The 19333-nt window shown below is 41.2% G+C and overlaps 1 long non-coding RNA gene across 2 annotated transcripts in view; it reads left to right on the top strand.

Annotated features, from left to right (window-relative positions):
• LOC135183710 (uncharacterized) overlaps nucleotides 1-19333 on the top strand; it is a 69829-nt gene that overhangs the window by 30753 nt on the left and 19743 nt on the right. Inside the window, exon 3 of one of the 2 annotated variants that reach the window (XR_010305676.1) lies at nucleotides 13038-13099. This is a non-coding gene — a long non-coding RNA (uncharacterized LOC135183710). Of the gene's footprint in view, nucleotides 1-13037; nucleotides 14692-19333 lie in introns of those variants that run through there. The other variant, XR_010305675.1, reaches the window with a different exon arrangement.

Below are 19333 nucleotides of genomic sequence, written 5' to 3'. Positions count from 1 at the left end.
GTGACACAAAATCTGTGGCAGATTTTATCATTTAAAATCATATTTTAGATAAAGAGTTATCTGATTACCACCAAAAGTCTTTGCAGCAGTTTTTAATTTAGCCTTATGCATTTTTAACATGACAGCTGGAGCGCAGAGTGCATATAGCATACTAATAGAGAAGGGGGCCAATAGTCACTTCTGTCTGTCTGTTCTTGCAAAGAAAAGAAACAGGAGATAAACAAAAATATTTAAACTGCATACTGCTGGATAAAAGCAAGAGGCACTGCATGGCAAACTGAAGCAGCGTTCAGAGATTACTTCGTTACTCAACATGCAGTTTGTTTTTCAGGGGCTAGCTAGCTTTGCTGTTTGCTTTCAATTAAACTGCTGTAGTGTACATTGAGAAATCTATCACTGATCTATCAAACAGAAAGTTGTGATGGAAATGCAGCTTCTCTCTAAACTCCATTTTCAGTTGCTCCTTACTTTGCAAACAAGAAGTCCTCTGGAGCTGAAGTTTCCTCTCTTTTATCGTGACATTTTGGTGCTTGTTTGTTTCTGCAAAGCTGGGTCTTACGGAGTCATTTTGAAGCTAGTGCTTAAAAACAAACTGCACTAAGTGGTTAAAAACATGAAAACAAATGTTTCATTTTGTTGTTCACTCATACTGAAAAAGAAAATAAGAGAAGCAATGTAGAGAGCTTGCTATTTTTAGAGCAAATAAGCTCACAAGCTTAAAAATAACATGTATTCTGTTCCCCCACTCTTCTGATGTTCTTAGTGGAATTTTTCTCATGGGTTTCTGTTTTTTAAACTAAATTTTAAAATGTACAAGATTTATAGGTGATCTGCTACATGGTATATTTTTTTTACAGTTATTCTGAGTGGATTCAAAATGAGCCCTGAAAATTCAGCTCCATTAAAGTTTAGTGAACTTCAAAGGAATGTTAAAGGCAACACTTGTAAGCTGTCTAGAACCATGAGAAAAATAACATCCTTGTTGAGCTCCTCTTTTTAGAGGAACAAGGAAGCCTAATGTAAACCACTTTAAACTCCAAAAGATTAAGAAATCTTGGTCAACAAACAATTTTGGGTTGGAGGTGCACGGTTAAGTTTCATAAATATTAAGTTTCAAATACTGTCTATACTTAACATTAATTTTCCTCTTAATTTTTGCTCTGTCAAATCAGGAAAAGAGTGATTTTCAAACCTGCTTTTTAATGCAGAGTTTTGTATGGTTATAGCCCTGAGACTCACAAATACTTTCTTATTATTTCCTCAAAAACTAACTGGCTTTATACCTTGTTGCAATTATTTATTCATCACTTGTTTGGCCTGTATTAGTTTATTATTGAGCTACTGGGTCTGTTTGACTCCATCTGTGGACCTTTGTTCCCTTCCTGGCTTTGCACTAGCAAACTGTGCAGCTGTTGACAAGTTTCTTCTTCAATAGTAGAACTAATGATCCTGAACTCTATTTGTAAAGTGTCTTTGGAATACACAGATGAAAAATGTTACACAGCATTAGATATGATTTATTTTGTCTTGTAATAGAGTTCTTTTTGCATCACTGCAGAAAACTAGGGGAAAGTCAGACTAAATACATCTGTAATGCAATGTCCTCATTTGTTAAACAAGCCAGGCTGCTGGAACATAGATACATTAAATACATATCATGGAACTGTTAAGGAGGGTTAAAGAAGAACAAGAGTTTTCACTTTAGTTTGAATAGCTCCTAATAGTCTGTGTTACCTGGACTCAAGTTTCCATTGAAGAACATAAGAGGGAATTTTCTCTTTATGGGCTCAAGTTGCCTACCTTAAAGTTAACGACCTCCAAATCACATGGTGATGGTTTAGCACATGAGAAATTCAGTCAGAGGTGGAAATTTTTAACCATCTATTGACATTCTGAAGCAGTTTTCTTTCTGACTTTTCATGACAGAATGAGTTCAGCCAGCAAACAAAGAATGTCAGAATTTGCTGCAGAAACTGACTGCAATTATGAGACTAGAAAAGGAAACAAATGCCTTAGGCCATATTTTTAGGTTGTGGAATAGTGGGCAGATTATAGATACAGTATTTAATAGTGAGGTGACATGCAGGTACCCTTTTAAAAGGTCATGTCTATCTGAGTTGGGAGTAGTTTGGTTTGTAATGATGACAGAATCTCCTATGCAAAGTGATGTCCATGTGTGATGTAAGGCGTTGCCTGTGTAATACTCCTGGCACACAGACATCAAAAGAAATCATATTTCTGGAAACTGCATTGCTGTTTGGCATCTTTAAGGAGGTTTTTAAATACAGTTAATGTGTAAATTTATGGTAATTTCCAAATTGATTACTTTTTTGACTCTATAGCACAATTTTTAACTTGATTCTCAAACGGTGCCAGATGTTTGCTACTGTGAACCCATTCAATCTGAATCACCTTGTTTATAGCTTACCCCATACCGTTTTAAATAGATAACTTTTGTATCTTCTGGTGCACTTTTGTTGGAAATAATTTAATGAAAAAATGCAATGAGGATTTTCTGAAATGAGGTTCACAAATACGCAGAATCTCTATTTGCTTTCCCTTCTCCATACTCTTTGGACCTTTTCTGTAGCCTTAGAGAAACTCAGTGAATTTGAATTAGGCCTTTCACTGTCCTGTCTCAAGGAGGGTGGTTGTTGTGGTAGGCCTGATAGGCCAAAAATGGGCTTATTCATGCTCTGGCTTCCCCAGGCATGTTCTTTCTGCTCTCCCTGCCTTCTGCTGTGGGGAGAAGTAACCATGGAAAAGAGGACAAGGAACCTGGAGCCACAGAGTCTTAGGACTCTGGCTTGTCCAGACATGTTCCCCTGCTTCTTCTCCTTTTGTGCTGGGGGAAGCAGCCACAGGAAAGGAAAATGAAAGCCCTGGCTTCACCTAGTATGGTCAGGCTTGGAAAAGTGCCATTCTGATTGACTAATCTATGTCCAAAGGTCCATTAGTCTCAGGCGGTATTGACAAAAAGGGATGAGCAGGTACTATAGTGTGCTGCTGCTGCCCCACTGCATCCTGAAACTGCCCATAAATTCCACTGCCTTGAGTTTACCAGGAATAGTCTCTAAATGCCTGCAGACGATCAGCCTGCTTAGCCAGTGTGACGTTGTGCCAAGACTGCACATCGCATCACATCCTGCCTGCTCCTCTGCAAGGCTTTTGCTGCTTTGGGAATCTAGAGGAAGCAGGTCAGAGACTATGCTATAGGCTCCCAGCTTCCTGAGAAAAGAGCCTGGGAAACTCCAAAGCCCCTAACAGCTTTGGGATTGCAAACAGCAACCCCTCCATGTGCTTTGGGTACTGTCTAATAATATTTTGTGAGTTAGTACTTAAAGCCTCTTGTAATTCACTAATTGCCTTCTGCCATAAGCAGAAAGAAACATCCTGTGTCCATCTAGTGGCTAAGCAGTATAATTAACTGCAAGAATCTTCTCTTTCAGTATGATGTTTGCATTTGCCGCTTTAAGAAATAAGTATTCTAGTTTTGCCTGTTCCCTGTGTGTATAAATTTCCAAACCATGTGTTTCAAACCTTGTGAGTAAGTTTCCTGGCAAGATTTAATGTTAATAAACAGTTTTCATAGTTATTAACAATCTTTGCCTGGATATAAAAATTAATACAGATTATTAATTTTACACAATCCATCACAGTGGTGCAGCCACATTTTTTGTCAGTTGCTGTTCTTGGGAAATCAGAAACCCAAGTGAATATTCCTTTCTAGCTTTAGAGCCCCTTTTATTTGGTTTGTGTTCTGAGAACAGAACTGTGAGGAATATATCAGATGAATGTTGCATCCTTCACAGTTTTTTGAGTGCTTTTTATCTTGATGGTGGTATAGAAATCTAATGGAAAATGATGTAGCTCTGACAGCAGTTCTGTAGAAAGTTTTCTATCAGACACTGAAAAATGTCGTCTTTGGTTTTAGTGATGCTTGCACAGTAGATTTGGGTCCAACTGCCATGTGAGTAAAAGCTAAACTTTCCCTGCCATGGCCTGGAATTGCAGGACAATTGAGGTTACGCATGACTGGGAGCTGCCCTGAAGGGCAGTGAGATCATGTGTGCAGCTGCAGTGTCACAGAAGTTCAGTTAGGCAGAATTTTCCACCAAAATAACTTGGGCATGCAGAAGGAATGTTGGAAAAACAAGGTCGATGTACACAAAATGATCCCTCGTCTCCTTAACCTGCATCAAATATGCAGTGCTTTACACAGTATTCCTCCAGGGTGTGAAAGGCAGACCATGGCAGAGTATCTACAGTTTCCAGACATAACTGTCAGCTTCAGCAGTCTTTCCATTGTAGCAGTTTCAAACCTATTCACACAGGCTTTTGCAGGCTTCTGAATTTTTAAACAACAACAGTTTAATGTAATCAGCTAAACCAAATCCACAGTGATATGAATACCATCTGAAATGCAGAAAGAGAATATGTTCAGAATAATTGAAATAGTTTAGAGCCACAGCATCAGTCAGGGTTGGAAGGGACCACAAGGATCATCTAGTTCCACCCCCCCTACCATGGGCATGGACACTCTACCCTAGATCAGGCTGCCTACAGCCCCATTCAGCCTGGCCTTAAACACCTCCAGGGATGGGGCCTCAACCACCTCCCTGGGCAACCCATTCCAGCCTCTCACCACTCTCGTGGTGAAGAACTTCCTCCTCATGTCCAGTCTGAATGTACTCATCTCCAGCTTCACTCCATTTTCCAATTGCCTTTGAATAATGTCACATTTAAAGAATTAATCTCTGAAAAAGTTAAGACTCTGGGATTTTTTCCTCCTTGCTTACTTTTTCGTTAATAATTTCTGTTTCAGAATAGTAAATCTCTGCCATTAAGGCACTTCTGGAGGATTATTTTACTCAACAGATGATTTCAGGTACTTGACCTTCAGTCTCATGGACAACATACCAGAAGAGAAAGCTTAATCTTCTAAATGTGATGTCTAATGCTTTGAATATCACCTGCCTCCCTGCTTTACACATCATAAGAAGCTTTCCAGATGAATATATTTAACTTTTACTTTACAGAATGGCAATACAGTCACTACCACCTACTGCAGTTATTTTTTGTTTCAGTGCCATAGCAAGGATAAACATTTTACATCAGTCAGAGTGAAGGTGGAACAAGTTGCAGAACAAAAGGCTCAAGGTCAGAGGGCAAATCTTGTCTGCTGCTTTATGGTACCAAAGGAACCAGCAGTACCTAAAGGCAGTTCCCTTCCCAGCTCTACATGGTTAAGTCCCACAAAGCTTGTGCAGATCAGTCTGCCTCCTGGGCAAGAGCTTTGAGTACAGGTTCAGCTGTACTGGGAAATCATGGAGTAATATTTGTGTTGGAAGGCAAATGGCAGTGGACTCTTTCTAACTAGAAGGTTTGCATAGTAGATTCTCTTCACAAGGTCATTTTGTCTGCCTCTGTGTGACTCAAGTGTTGCATCAAACCAGCTCAGGGGAGATTAGATGTCAGAGTTAAAGCTGAATTTCAGAGGCTGGAACACTAAGGTAGTGTATAATATTTGCTGAGGGACACTAGTGCTTTGATTATATGTCACAGGAGGCTTATGCATACTGGCAGCCTTGAGGGTTGTGCCACAGCATCTTTCCCAAACAGGACTGTATTCAAAGGTTCTGTGACGGGAAGGATGGCTCCCCAGCTGCCCATGGACATTAGCTGATAGTTTTAAAGGTTTCCTCCCTATCCAGAGTGCAGCAGTGCAAAACAATGTATCAAATCCTCTATGAATCTCTCTCTCTTTGGAGGGAAGAGACTACAGAAATGTGAAACCAAGCGAACAGTAAGAACAGCTGAACATTCCCTGCTATTCCTTAATATCAAAGTGTGCAGGTCTTTTTTCCCCTGTGTGCTTCTCCTAAGAGAAGAGTATCTGGTGCAGAACAGGAATACTTAAAGGGAAAGCCATGTTGCTGCAGTGAACATCTAACTTGCACAACTTGCTAATGCCTAGAACAAGCGTCAGAGAAATCTGAAGGGCATTCATGCGTGTATTTCTATCATCAGAGTGGTGGCATTGTAATGAACAGACTTGCTGTGTCCCACTAGCATCTGTAAGACAACCAGCTTTACTGAAATATAACATGAGCCAAATAGTAAAAGTAGTGTATTTTTACATTTGAAAGGAGAGAAGGTTTTCTCTTGTGCTGAACGGCTGCAGTGCAAGGCTTGGAAGCAAAATGAAAGCATGTTTAGCAGTCAGTTTGTCTTTGGGATGCAGAAGGAAGAGCAGAAGGGTGTTTTACAGGTTGCTTCACTTACTGCTCACTGACCTGGGCAGTCTACACCTGTTCCCACTCTTGGTGACCAGCTAAGGGATCTTGGTGATGACAGCTGAAACCCACAGTGAAAGGCCCAGATTCACAAAGGTGTTTAGAAGCACAGCTACCTTGGAAAGGCAATTTAGTTAAAAGAAATTAAGAGTCAAAATGGAGCTGAACTGCATTTATTCCACTGTGGTTCCGGGTTCTTTTGTTGCTGGCAGTCTCTTCTCACCTTAGCCCACTAGTTAAAACATTCTTGCTCATGTCAAAAGGCAGCGCACTGATTAAGAGTGGAAAGCAAAGTCTGTGGAAGATTGGAAAAGCAAACTTTAATCTAGGTTTCTAACTTTATAAAAGATTGTGTGCACATACAAAACTCCACAAGTGATGGAATTCAGATTCCTGCCCTTTGGGGCAGGGGAATCCTACAAGATGATGAGTTTGCTGTTAGTTGCTCTAAATATTCCCAGATTTTCTCTAAGGGTGTTTGCTTTCTTTATGTGTGATTAAAAAATACTTTATGCCATACATGACCCTACCAAAAAAACTAAAATAATAGCAGCAGAGAGGTGGAATATCACAACAGCTCCAAGTGCAGGGTGCTGCACTTTGGCCACAACAACCCCATGCAGAGATACAGGCTGGAGTCGGAGTGGCTGAGAGCAGCCAGACAGAGAGGGATCTGGGGGTGCTGATTGATACCCGCCCGAACATGAGCCAGCAGTGTGCCCAGGTGGCCAAGAGAGCCAGTGGCATCCTGGCCTGCATCAGGAATGGTGTGGCCAGCAGGAGCAGGGAGGTCATTCTGCCCCTGTACTCTGCACTGGTTAGACCACACCTTGAGTGCTGTGTTCAGTTCTGGGCCCCCCAGTTTAGGAGGGACATTGAGATGCTTGAGCGTGTCCAGAGAAGGGCAACGAGGCTGGGGAGAGGCCTTGAGCACAGCCCTACGAGGAGAGGCTGAGGGAGCTGGGATTGGTTAGCCTGGAGAAGAGGAGGCTCAGGGGAGACCTTATTGCTGTCTACAACTACCTGAGGGGTGGTTGTGGCCAGGAGGAGGTTGCTCTCTTCTCTCAGGTGGCCAGCACCAGAATGAGAGGACACAGCCTCAGGCTACACCAGGGGAGATTTAGGCTTGAGGTGAGGAGAAACTTCTTCACTGAGAGAGTCATTGGACACTGGAATGGGCTGCCCGGGGAGGTGGTGGAGTCGCCGTCCCTGGGGCTGTTCAAGGCAGGATTGGACGTGGCACTTGGTGCCATGGTCTAGCCTTGAGCTCTGTGGTAAAGGGTTGGACTTGACGATCTGTGAGGTCTCTTCCAACCTTGGTGATACTGTGATACTGTGAACACTCTTACACCTATTACTGTCACTTTGGGAATGCATTTACAAGGACAAATATTAAACATTTATAAGGTTTACTCTGACTCGGTGTGTTGGCATTAATCATGTTGTTATGTGAGAAGGCTGGAGCAGAGAACACACATATCCACATACATTCCACTAACATTTTGGTTTATTTTACCCAGTTACTTACTAAATACAATACATTTACATATGAAAAGTTGAGATGCAAAAATCTGGTGACTGGAAAAGCAAAGAGCAACATTTTCTCTGCCAAAGTTGCAGCAGGACCTTCTTCACATAAGCAGCAGCTTTGTTTAGCTGTGCTGTCCTTAACCCTGAAGGACAATGCTAGAACACTTCTGTTCTTATGACAGTTGTGAGTCACATTTATATCTTCCTGTTATCACTTTTGTGCTTTTACCATATGAGTCATTTTACATATGCTGGATATTGTTTCCTTTTCCTTTTTATTATGCCCTGGAAGAATTTCTAGCCAGCTCTCATGTTAACATTTCTTTAGTAATTGATCATCTGTATTAAGACAATGAAGGCCTTTAGCATCATTCTGTGCCTTGTATTTTCAAGGTCTTCAGAACAGTCTTGTGCTGATACTCTCAGGATGGCTACTTTGAGGAATGGGAAATGCCATCAGTCTTATGAAAATGCTACTGGCTGTCTGAAAAAATTCAGTGTGCTGTTTGAGATGGTATGCTGGACTGATTCTCAGCTGGTGTAAGTCAGTGTTGCTGCACTGTCAGGGCTCTACTAACCTGAATCAACTGAATATGTGGTCCTTTTAGATACTGCTCTCTCCCATCAGATGTGACATTTGGCTGTTTTTCTCTAAGTGGTATAATTTTGTGCACTTGTACTGACTGAATTTAGGACACTTGTTAGGATGAATAACCTCCACTCACTCATGATCCAATGTCAATATAGAGTTGTTAGTGATTATCTTCTATTTATTCTGGGTTCTCTACTGCAGTGCAGTTGTGAGATTCACAGCACTGCTTTTTGCCATACTTCCACAGCAAGCTTTTATTTTCTGACAATTCTTTCATCTTGTTTTGGTGGGTGTGCAGGGTTGGATCAGTGATATGACATCTTTGGAGATATGGTGTGAAGAGTACTTCCTTGTTTGGACAAGTTGTTGATGTGAGCTTGTTTTACTCAAGAGAAGACAGAGTACCTAGCCAAAACTGCTGTTCTCATTCAGACTAGAAAGGTAGGGGTGCATTGCTGACAACCTCTTAACGTTCTGACTTTGAAGATGGTGAGTTAGGTTTTCTTTTGACTGGGGACATTCAGTTATAATAGAGATCCAGTTCTGCTGTGGTTAGTTGAAAAAAACATATATGAAAATGTTGCCTTTTCAAAGCACTCTAAAGTCTGTATGTTAATTTTCAAATCGCTTTGTAACTTACTCTGCCAGATGGAGGAATATAGTTAAGGTTTGACTTTATTGTAGCAAGGGGCTCCTTAAACATGTTCCCTTCAAGTCAGTATTTTTTATAGCATTCTTTCACATTTATTTGTACATCTCTAGGGATCAAATCATGTCATCAACCTATCTTCCACCCAATTGATTTCTTGTGCTTGATTTTAGTGTCAACTTTCCTAGGATACTGGGAAGCTACTGGAGTAGTTGTAGTCTGGCTGAAGCTAGGCAAGACTTTGGATATTGAGCTAGAAGTTGTTAACCTCAATTAGTTTAATCAGCACAAATGTTTGTGCTTGAGAACTGACTTTGGTGCAGCTGTCCCTATTGCCACTTGGTAACTGTGAAATTAGGGCTGCCTCTGGTACCTCAGGGCTCCTAAATGTGGCAGGCCAGTATAACCAGTAAAGTAATCCCTTCCCATGTGCATTTGAACAGTAAACTACATCCATCATTCATATGGAAAGCAAGGCAAGTTTTAAATCATGCCTTTCATCTCAGTTGCTGTGTGGTTTTGAAAGCAATCTACCTTAAAAGTGTGTTGTTCCATATGCAGGGTTTCTAACCTTCTTTCTTTAGTGCACTTGTCAGAGATCCAGTAGAGTTTACTGTATTTTTACACAGTTTTTTTTCCTCAAGTCTGCTGGACAAACATCAGCAGGTCACTTGCATGCTGGCAGCTTGGCTTTTCCTCTGTTAATGAGGCTACCAAAGCTGGCTGCTGCAAGATTTCATGGAGAAAAATGAAATTTTGTGTAACAACTGAATGTTTCCTACACATCTCCACAAATCCATCTGTATTGTCTTTCCTTGTACACTCTAATTTTTTTCTTACTGGATGCATGACACTGAATCTGAGAAGATTGCAAGAAACTATGAGTAGGTCCTCACAGGCAGCTTTCTGTGCTGATCTGAAATTCTGGCATGACATAAAGCTCTGGTTCTTGTATACTCCAGAAATCAATGGGCTTAAGAAGCCCTCTCCCAAAGAGAGTGTTGGATACCAAAGGTGCCCTGACAGCTTGGTAAATGAATGGCTTGTCAAAGCAACATCTTAATATTGCTTTCTGTGAAGAAGAATCTACAGCTTGTATAGTATCTGTCTCTGCCAAAACTCATAAGCATGTTGGCACTAAAGCAACTCAAAAGCTCAGGGCTAAGGATGTACTCAAATGTTGTGTTAACTTACTTCTGAAGTCCTCTTACTAGTTTTGGGCTCAAGTAAAGGTTACAACAGAGGGTTAGAAATTGTCCTTCAATCTTTGGTTTTTCTGTATGTTCTTGCATTTCATTACAGTAAATATTCCAAGTAACTGCCTTATGATGAAATAATATTTGCCTTATGATTGTCTGGGAACACATAAATGTGTTATGCATAATCATGCTTGGGAGAACATTATTTGAGTTTAAGGGAGTTATTTTTTTCACAGCAGATGTATAATTCAGCAAACATTAATGTTAAATGTAGATATCACTTTACCTCTGCTGCGCCATGCAGGTAATTACTTCTTGGTAAGCTTAAATTCCTTTTGCAATTACAATGATGAAGTTATTCTTACTGTGCCTAAAGTACTAAGTCTTCTTTGAAGTACCAGTGAATCCTGTATTTGATTCTGCACCCTTAGTGCAGGACTTAGTGAGCTACTCGTAAGTAGTTCAGTCTTGAACTACTTATGAAAATACCATGTGGTTCCCTCTACTGTGACTATTTGATTTAAAAACTGGTTTACAGTGGATGAATGAAAACATCCAGAACTAAAGAATTCTGTTTCAGGGTTGCAATCTATGAGCTTCTTTGCCTATGCTTTAACCAGAAAGTCTACAATTCTAAACACAAGCAAGTTTTGGGAAGTTACTCACACTGGAGCGAAGAAGAGATGCATTTTGCATAACCAGATTGGTGTGTGTGGTAGTCCTAAGACATCAGTTAAATTCAAACATTTGATCTTTAAGATATGAGACATTTAGCTGGACTATAGCTGTGTATGCTTCTGTGTTATGGTACTGTGTGTTGGAGGGTAAGAAGAGATTTTCATGCATCACCAAGCTTAGTAGGACACTGTTAATTGTCTTCCACTCTGCTACAACAGAGTAAAGAGCATTTGTACCTCTATTGTTAAAACCTGGATTTTACACACAGTGTCACCTCATGGTGCACTGATTTCAACAAGATCTTGTTAAGCCTTTTATTTGCTGAGACAACTTGTTAGCTGTATTGAATTCTGCTTTTCACTTGTACCTAGCTCTTCTCAAAAGTTATTTTTTTAACTGACAAGCTTTGCCAGAATAGTCTATTGACAAAATCCAGGGAATCTGCCTGAGTTAGTTTTATTATTTTCCAATATCCTCAGGAGTGCATTTGGAAGGGAGAGCATCTTTTCAAATACCAATTGATAATGTGAAAGCCACAAAATATACACCTGAAGATCCAAACCCAGTTTATTCTCTGATAAAAGGTCCTTTGAGGAAAATCAATTACCGTGCTAGGAGAGAGACTTTAATCATACCTTTTGAAAGGTCAAATGAAAATGAAGGGTTATACTTAAATTTATCCCTTCTCAGAGAATAGTTTGTGTCTAGAACTGTCTTTGCCCCATTCCTATATATATTTGTGTGTGTGGACATGCACACACTCCTCCTCACAAATGCATTTTGTCATGGCAACCTGATTTTCATTTATTCAGATTTAATTAGTGACATATTGAACAATGTATTCCTGCGAGGGTATAAGAGGATAGAATATCTAACAAGGGCTCCTGTTTATGCCTTAAAAATACATTAAATTATTTTTTTGAGGAAGAGAAACAAACAAACAAAAAAACCACCACAGTGAGGAAAGGATCCTTTGAGGCAGTTCTTTTTCACAGGAATTACACATAACACAACATAAGTTCATTAATTAATCTTAAAAGGTCTAGCTTTGTCTAAAATCGCTCCTGAGAATCTTTATTTGCTCTAACAGTGCATTGTATTTTGCTGTGGAATTAAATTGTGATATCTCTGTCCTTTGCTATGGAATAGATTATAAGGTTGCTCTTAATTGTTGCTTTAGGGGTTGATTTGCAACTTTTCCTCTCAAATTTAAAGTTTATCTGTTCCTGCAGGAAAAATGAAACAGTGATGAAAAACATGAAAACTTCACATTTCTCGCTAAAAATACCTCAGTGTGAGAGCTTTAGTCTTAGTTTTTAAGATCTCTGGCTTGAATTTTCTGCAGTGCAGGGATGGCTAGGTGAAATTAAATGGTCTGTTAAGTAGGAAGTCAAATACTAACCATAGTAGTCCCCTGTGGGCTTAAATTGATGAGTTCCTTAAAATCCATAGCACTGTGTAGTCTTTGATGAATGTTTACCACACTCACTGCCCCTGGAAGTTAAGCCATTGACAAATTTGTGCAGAATGGAGTGGAAAGTTGTGCAACTGATCATATCCAGGCTTTTGTGGATCTTCAATCAAAGCACACCCTTTCTGCTTCTTTTTTTTTTTTACCTCCCCTACGCTGTCCATTTCTTAATTTTGGGTGGCTTCTGAGAGTTTCTAGGTTTTGTGCCTAAATTTAGCAGTGTGACCTGCCACTTGTTTGCTCTCTTGTTTTCACTAGTGCATATCTCATACATACAGGTCACTGTCATCTTTATGCAAACTTTGCCCTCAGTGCAAGTAGGATTGACACTGAATTAAAGGCTAAAGTATCATAGAATCAACCAGATTGGAAGTGACCTCCAAGCTCATCCAGTCCAACCTATCACCCATCCCTATCCAGTCAACTAGACCATGGCACTAAGTGCCTCATCCAGTCTTTTCTTTAACATCTCCAGGGATGGTGACTCCACCACCTCCCTGAGCAGCCCATTCCAATGGCAAATCACTCTTTCTGTGAAGAACTTCCTCCTAACATCCAGCCTATACTATCCCCAGCACAACTTGAGACAAGAATATGTATTTCTATGTGTTTTTCTTGACAGAATTACTGTGTGTGCTTGGGAAGACCACAGACATCACTTTGAAGACACTGTGTGGTCCATAGGTGAGGCATGATGCTTTGGACTGTTCATTTTATAGGCTTATCTCTTATGGTGTGCATCCTTGTAATTACTCATCTACACTGATTCTCAGATAGGAATGCAGAGTGATTTAGATCCTGTTTTCTGGTGGCTTTCTTCCCCTCATTTATCATTCTGCACCAGGATGAACTATTCTAGGAAACACCCCATAGAGGTGCCTGTTAAATTGTATGATCCTGAGAAGAGGATATGATGTTGTGATACATTTTGGGTGGCAAAAGAGATTCTGTTCAGTGAAACCTTTGAGCAGAATGCTATACTGCAGTTCAAAAGTTTAAGACTTGTTTTACTTTGCAGTAATTTTTTGCAATAATTCCATGAGTCCTCTTCTCAAACTTTGCAAGAGAAAAGGCCTTGAGCTTTTAGAAAAATCAGCAGAACCTTTTTTCTTCTCTCCTGACTCTGAAAATGGGTAGAGTCATAAGCTGCTATGGTAGGAAACAGAGAGTCTGAGGGGAATGTAAGGCTGATTTCTTTTATTGCTAGATGATTTTATTTAACATAAATATTCCCTGACTAATCAGGAGAAGATTAAGGCTGCCTAGATCACTGAAAAGTTTTGTCACCATTATCATTTGTAAAATCTAACTGAATGTAATTTTACTAAAGAAATCTTTTTTCCTTCTTGTGAAAAAAAGAATAAGGAACTCTTCAACTAATCCAGCTAACACTTCATATTTCGCTCCTAGATTGCTTTAGTAATCAGTTATCAATCCATGTTTCATTCTTGTGTAACCTAACCTCTGGGCAAAGAGAAATAATCCATTTCAATTTTAAAATCCTCCTGGAAGGCAGTGAACCTGATCCAAAGACTAGTGAAATAATGAAAATGACTTCCTTTAGCCTTGATGTGGGGTTCAGATTAGCCATTTTGTGGAGAAATAAGGTATTTAATGAATGATTAGCTCTTTTTTTTTTTTTTTAATCATAGAATAAATCTGAAATTATTTAATAGCAATTCCTAAAGAGTGTCAAAGGTCAAGGGTTTTAGAGTTTTTGCTGGGCCAGATTTTCCCTGGACGAATTTCAAAGCTCTGGGATTTTTTTAATACCTTTTGCAAATATTCACAAGCAGGTTTTGCAATGTCACCTTTTTAATTGTCTCCCACTGAGCTGCTTACTACCTTGGCTCTCTTGTAGTAGCAATCAGAAATGCTAAGTGAAAGGTAAAGGTGGATGTTTAAAAGCTGACCTGTGTCCAAGCTGAAGTAGCATAGCACTTTGGGGAAATAGTACACGTAGACACTGTAGATGTGCCACTGTAGATTAACCACACAAAAGGAAACAGCTACAGATGTTAAAAGGTTAATTACTATTAGTGAAACAAAGCAGCAAATGTGTTGTCAATTTAACCTGCCTGACTGTGTCTTATGAGCAACTGAAATACTGACAATGATTATGAACAATAATCAGTGATGGTAAATAATATGCTAATTATTTAATGACTACATTTAACTCAACAGTATTAATTAGATACTTTAAAAAAAAGGGTTTATCAGACATTATCACAGACTGAGAGCCTCAGTTTTATGAATAAAAATGTTAGTCAACTAAATTGTAAATTCCACTTCAGTAGTCTGGCCAAGTAAGTATGGCAACAGGTATCCTGTTTCATGAAAGAGAGACCAAGAAGCTAAGCCAGATCCACAAAGAGACCCTGGCAGACTCAAGGTATTTCACTTCAAAGATCCTGTGCACTGTGACATAGCTGACTCTGCAGATGCCAAAAGCACCTTCCCATTAAGTTTCTAATGAGTCTCTGGTCACATTGAGAACTACTTCACATTTCTTGGTGATAATTGCCCAGAAATTCATCCAGTGCCTGACTTAAATCCTCATGGAGGTTTGCTGATGGTGATTCTCAGAGTACATCTAGTAAAGAATCAGAATAAACTTGAGCTCCAACTGCTCATTCTTTAATTTGTACCCTAAGGAAGAGCTCCTAGCCTCATTCCATATAGTGGTGTAGTGGCTAGAGGATTTGTCTGGGAAATGGGAGATTTGATTTTTTTTTCATTGTCTGCCAGGAGGACTTAAAACCTTGGCTTCTCAGAATAGAACTATATTTAGTAAGGATTGAGTGATGTTTTGAAAGAAAACTGTTTCTCTTGCCCATAGGGAAGGATAGCCAGAGCTTCCAAGGATAAAGTGGGGTTTCTTGTAGCACTGACTGAAGGCTTTCTTCCCCTGTCTCTTGCCTTCTGTTGAATTACTTCTGTCAAGAGCCTTTTTTATTGCTAGCTTCCAACTTAGGGATTTTGCATGGTGTCCAAGGAATTTAACTCTCCACATAAAAGATACCTCAGAACTTACTGCACCTTACTCTAAATACTTACAGTAGAAATAAGGCTGCGACTAGCTCAGGTGACTTGAATCCATTACTAGATCTACTCTACAGCAATGGGTAAAGTGGGAATTTTCTTATCAAAGATGTCAGATTGCTGCATACATAATACAAATCCTAATGTTTACAAGGAGTTAAAATAGTCCATGCACACTAACACCCTGTTGTTTCTAGCCCAAACTCCCTCCAGTTGAGTTCACTATATATATTTCAGAATTTGCAGAGTAAATCTCTGCTCTTGCTCTGTATCTATCCCTTCCATAAGCCGTAAGAGTTAGCTGACCTTTTCCTTGTCATAGGTGACAGGCATCCAGCCATCCATCTCAGATGCATAGTTTGGTTTATGTGACACGGGTAAATGCATGCGGTGAGAATCTTAATCTCAGAGGATGGATCTTTACTAACTGTTGTCTCAAAAAAAGCTTAGCAAGAAATAGAGATTTATCACTGGCCTGCATTGGTGACTTCGTTAGGAAAGATGCATGAACCTCTTAGAAGCTTGTAATCTATGTGCACTAAGACCATGGCGTTAGCAATTATTTTGCTGTGTGGCAGAACTTCACAATATTATGATCCTGAGCTCTATTTGACTGAAAGACTCAGGGTACCTTAGGGGTTTCTGAAAAAGAGAGCAAACCAAGAGACTTGTCTAGAGAAGTCAATAATAAAAATGCTTCTTTGCCAAAATCATCATTACACTAATACATACTTGGATCACAGGCTGGGAGGTGATCTGCTGGAAAGCAGTCCTGTGGAGAGGGACCTGGGGGTCCTGGTGGATAAGTTAAGCACAGCACAGCAATGTGCCCTTGTGGCCAAGAAAGCCAGTGGCATCCTGCGGTGTATTAGGAGGAGTGTGTCCAGCAGATCAAAGGAGGTTCTCCTCTGCCTCTGCTCTGCCCTGCTGAGACCTCATCTTGAATACTGTGTTCAGTTTTGGGCTCCCCAGTTTAAGAGGGACAGGGATCTGCAGGAGAGGGTCCAGCAGAGGGCTACAAGGGAGATTAGGGGACAGGAGGGCATGGCTTATGAGGAGAGGCTGAGGGACCTGGGGCTGCTTAGTCTGGAGAAGAGAAGACTTAGAGGGAATTTGATAAATGTTTGTAAGTATCTGAAGGCTGCCAGGATGGGGGGGGGACAAGCTCTGCTCACTGCTCCCTGGGATAGGACAAGGAGCAATGTGTGTAAATTGCAGCAAGGGGTTCTGCCTCAACACAAGGGGGGACTTCTTTACTGTAAGGGTCACAGAGCACTGGAACAGGCTCCCCAGAGACGTTGTGGAGTCTCCTTCTCTGGAACCTTTCAAGGCCTGTCTGGATGTGTTCCTCTATGATCTGTGTTAGATAGTATTGTCCTGCTCCAGCAGGGGAGTTGGACTCGATGATCTCCTTGGGTCCCTTCCAACCCCTAACATCCTGTGATCCTGTGATCTTCCCATGCAGGTCCTTAACTTCAGGCCACTGCATGCCTGTTGGGTTAATGAAACATGGATAGGGTTTGCTGCCATCTGCCAGCAGTATACTGTGCAGGCACACTTTCCTTGTGGCTAGACATCCTCCATTAAAGAGCCTTTTGACATGTCCATCTTGTATTTTATATTTATAACTATTTCATCACTTTGTTGAAAATGCCCTTGAGAACAGAATTCTCAAAGTTCTGCTTCCTATCAGGCAGTGAAGTATCACAGTATCACCAAGGGTGGAAGAGACCTCACAGATCATCAAGTCTAACCCTTTACCACACAGCTCAAGGCTAGACCATGGCACCAAGTGCCACGTCCAGTCCTGCCTTGAACAGCTCCAGGGATGGCGACTCCACCACCTCCCCGGGCAGCCCATTCCAGTGTCCAATGACTCTCTCAGTGAAGAACTTTCTCCTCACCTCAAGCCTAAATTTCCCCTGGTGCAGCTTGAGGCTGTGTCCTCTTGTTCTGGTGCTGGCCACCTGAGAGAAGAGAGCAACCTCCTCCTGGCTACAACCTCTCCTCAAGTAGTTGTAGACAGCAATAAGGTCTCCCCTGAGCCTCCTCTTCTCCAGGCTAAACAATCCCAGCTCCCTCAGTCTCTCCTCATAGGGCTTGTGCTCAGATTTTACCACATATATTTTCCCTTCATCAAGTTTTCATTCTGTTAGGCTCCACTTACATATTTCTGACTAATTGAACAGGGTATCTTAATAGTCAAACTTCTGCAGAGCTCAAGGTGTAATTTAAGCCTGGAAAAAGGCTGCTTTGTCTCAATTAGTGATTCATTAAAGCACAGGAATTTTGAACTCTTGCTTAATATCCCCTTTCAATCTTTGCATCAGATACCACAAAGTTAATCAAAGAGGATGTTTTGTCATATTTGTAATAAGTCTATCTAGAGAGATTCAGAGTGGTGAAACTCTGTGCTAAGTCAGTATGATCCATTCTAGACTCCTGCAACAGAAGAGATGATGACAGACAATAATTATACTAATTCATACAAACGTTTTGTTTCTGTGGAGTGAGGCTTTACAGCCATTGGAACTTCAGCAGGAGCTGAGAAAAGGAGATCCTCTGTGTTGTTTCCTCTGTGATTTCAAGTCTTGAATCTTGCACATCTATTTGCTTTGCCAAGATTCTGACATGGAGTTACCTTGGGGGTTTTATGCTGAGCCTGAAAGCAGGGAGAAACTGCTGAAAATGCATGAAACAAAATGAGAAGCAACTGAAAACTGTTGCTGTGTCACATTGCAGTAATGTGATCCCACACATGGCGGGAGGAAAGAGCTGTTGAACTTACTGTTGTGCTTCTGCCTGCACAAATGAAACTGGCCTGTCCACTCAGCAGGGTAGTCAACACTGTAAAACCTAATGAAACATTGGCCTCAAGTCAAGAAATCCAGAAAGAGATCACCTTTGTGGAGGAACTTCCAGAAAAGTTCATAGGATTATAGGATGTTAGGGGTTGGAATGGACCCAAAGAGATCATCGAGTCCAACTCCCCTGCTGGAGCAGGACAATACTATCTAACACAGATCACAGAGGAACACATCCAGACAGGCCTTGAAAGGTTCCAGAGAAGGAGACTCCACAACATCTCTGGGGAGCCTGTTCCAGTGCTCTGTGACCCTTACAGTAAAGAAGTCCCCCTTTGTGTTGAGGCGGAACCCCTTGTGCTGCAGTTTACACCCATTGCTCCTTGTCCTATCCCAGGGAGCAAGTGAAAAGAGCCTGTGCCCCCCAATCCTGGCAGCCTTCAGATACTTACAAACATTTATCAAATTCCCTCTAAGTCTTCTCTTCTCCAGACTAAGCAGCCCCAGGTCCCTCAGCCTCTCCTCATAAGCCATGCCCTCCTGTCCCCTAATCTCCCTTGTAGCCCTCTGCTGGACCCTCTCCTGCAGATCCCTGTCCCCTTGATCTGCTGGACACACTCCTCCTAATACACCGCAGGATGCCACTGGCTTTCTTGGCCACAAGGGCACATTGCTATGCTGTGCTTAACTTGTTATCCACCAGGACCCCCAGGTCCCTCTCCACAGGACTGCTTTCCAGCAGATCACCTCCCAGCCTGTACTGGTGGAGTCTGTTATTCTTCCCCAGATGCAGGACTCTGCATTTGTCCTTGTTGAACTTCATCTGGCTTCTCTGTGCCCACCTCTCAGTCTGTCCAGGTCTCTCTGGATGGCCACACAGCCTTCATCTGTATCAGCCAAGCCTCCCAGCTTGGTGTCATCAGCAAACTTGCTGAGCACACACTCTGTGCCCTCATCAATGTCATTGATGAAGATGTTGAACAGGACTGGCCAAAGCACTGATCCCTGGGGGACACCACCAGTCACAGCTCTCCAGCTGGACCTGGCACCACTGATCACCACCCTCTGAACT

Source organism: Pogoniulus pusillus, chromosome 19 (genome assembly GCF_015220805.1).
Source record: "Pogoniulus pusillus isolate bPogPus1 chromosome 19, bPogPus1.pri, whole genome shotgun sequence".
Lineage (NCBI taxonomy): Eukaryota > Metazoa > Chordata > Aves > Piciformes > Lybiidae > Pogoniulus > Pogoniulus pusillus.
The sequence above is the reverse complement of the archived record's forward strand: the minus strand, read 5'-3'. Positions and strand labels throughout refer to the sequence as shown.